The following is a 2,500-nucleotide window of genomic DNA, read 5'->3' as shown; positions in this document are numbered from 1 at the left end:
TTTCACGGAGAGACCCCGTGAAACGCTAGAAGTGGGCGGGGATGTCTCTCTTGTGGCTCACGGGGCTGTTAGGGTGGCACAGAAATCCCTCGGAATGGGAAAACGGGTCATTTTCGTGTCGCCACATTGCATACGAACCGCATGAAACTTCCAGAGGCATTTGCAGCAGGAATGCATGTGCACTCAAAAAAGTGAATATTTCTCACGGATAGACCCCGTGATACGCTAGAAATTGGCGGGGATGTCTCTCTTGTGGCTCACGGGGCTGTTAGGGTGGCACAGAAATCCCTCGGAATGGGAAAACGGGTCATTTTCGTGTCGCCACATTGCATGCGAACCGCATGCAACTTCCAGAGGCATTTGCAGCAGAAATGCATGTGCAGTCAAAAAAAATTGATATTTTTCACGGATAGACCCCGTGAAACGCTAGAAATTGGCGGGGATGTGTCTCTTGTGGCTCACGGGGCTGTTCGGGTCGCACAGAAATCCCTGGGAATGGGAAAACGGGTCATTTTCGTGTTGCCACATTGCGTACGAACCGCATGAAACTTCCAGAGGCATTTGCAGCAGGAATGCATGTGCACTCAAAAACTTCTATATGTTTCACGGATAGACCCCGTGAAACGCTAGAAATTGGCGGGGATGTGTCTCTTGTGGCTCACGGGGCTGTTAGGGTGGCACAGAACTCCCTCGGAATGGGAAAAGGGGTCATTTTCGTGTTGCCACATTGCATAGGAACGCCATGAAACTTCCAGAGGCATTTGCAGCAGAAAGGCACGTGCACTCAAAAATTTTAATATTTTTCACGCATAGACCCCGTCAAACGCTAGAAGTTGGCGGGGATGTCTCTCTTGTGGCTCACGGGGCTGTTAGGGTCGCACAGAAATGCCTCGGAATGGGAAAACGGGTCATTTTTGTGTGGCCACATTGCATAGGAACGGCATGAAACTTCCAGGGGCATTTGCAGCAGGAATGCATGTGCACTCAAAAACGTCTATATTTTTCACGGATAGACCCCGTGAAACGCTATAAATTGGCGGGGATGTCTCTCTTGTGGCTCACGGGCGCTGTTAGTTAGGGTCGCACAGAAATCCCTCGGAATGGGAAAAGGGGTCATTTTCGTGTTGCCACATTGCGTACGAACGGCATGAAACTTCCAGAGGCATCTGCAGCAGAAATGCATGTGCACTCAAAAACGTCTATATTTTTCACGGATAGACCCCGTGAAACGCTAGAAATTGGCGGGGATGTGTCTCTTGTGGCTCACGGGGCTGTTAGGGTCGCACAGAAATCCCTCGGAATGGGAAAACGGGTCATTTTCGTGTTGCCACAATTGGCATACGAACGGCATGAAACTTCCAGAGGCATTTGCAGCAGAAATGCATGTGCACTCAAAAACGTGAATATTTTTTCACGGATAGACCCCGTCAAACGCTCGAATTTGGCGGGGATGTTTCTCTTGTGGGTCACGGGGCTGTTCGGCTCGCACAGAACTCCCTTGGTCCACCTGATTCGTGCATACAGGCAGCAACTAAAACTCTGTTAACCTGCTGTGAGGAAATCTAAACAGTGGACCAGTGAGGCTGTGGAAGATTTGCGGGCGTGCTTAGACTGTACTGACTGGGATATGTTCACGACTGCTACCAATAGTCTGGATGAACTCACAGAGGCTGTGTACATCAGCTTCTGTGAGGACTGCTGTATCCCAACACGTACCAGGGTGAACTTTAACAACAACAAGCCCTGGTTCTCAGCAAAGCTCAAAAGGTTGAGGTTGGAGAAGGAGGAAGCGTTTAGGAGTGGGGATAGAGACAGATTCAAGGAGTCGAAGAACAGGTTTAGCAAAGCGGTGAGAGAGGCTAAACGACTGTACTCAGAGACACTAAAACACCAGTTCTCTACTAACGACGCTGCTTCTGTCTGCCAAAGGGCTCAGGCACATCACCAACTACAAACCCAGAGCGCCCCACACCACTAACGACTCCCGCCTAGCCAACGACCTGAACGAGTTCTACCGTAGATTTGAAAGACAATTGGACTGTCCTGAACCACCCCTTCCCACCCAAGAGGCCCCATCCCCCACCCATACTACAGAAACGACTCTCTCCTTTCAGGAGGGAGAAGTTAATGGGCTTTTCAAGAGGCAGAATCCACGCAAAGCAGCCGGGCCGGACTCTGTCTCTCCAGCCACCCTCAGGCACTGCGCTGACCAGCTGTCTCCGGTGTTCACCAACATCTTTAACACCTCCCTGGAGACATGCCATGTACCAGCCTGTCTCAAGTCCTCCACCATCATCGCTGTGCCCAAAAAGCTAAGGCCAACAGGACTAAATGATTACAGACCGGTCGCCCTTACATCTGTGGTAATGAAGTCTTTTGAGCGCCTGCTCCTGGCACACCTCAAAGCCATCACAGACCCTCTCCTGGACCCCCTTCAGTTTGCCTACAGAGCCAACAGGTCTGTGGACGACGCAGTTAACATGGCCCTCCACTTCACCCT

This window comes from Petromyzon marinus, unplaced genomic scaffold (genome assembly GCF_048934315.1).
Source record: "Petromyzon marinus isolate PM22_M1 ecotype Great Lakes invasive population unplaced genomic scaffold, UKy_Petmar_22M1.pri1.0 PM_G_Scaffold_38, whole genome shotgun sequence".
In the NCBI taxonomy this organism is placed as follows: Eukaryota; Metazoa; Chordata; class Hyperoartia; order Petromyzontiformes; family Petromyzontidae; genus Petromyzon; species Petromyzon marinus.
This window is presented reverse-complemented; position numbering follows the sequence as displayed.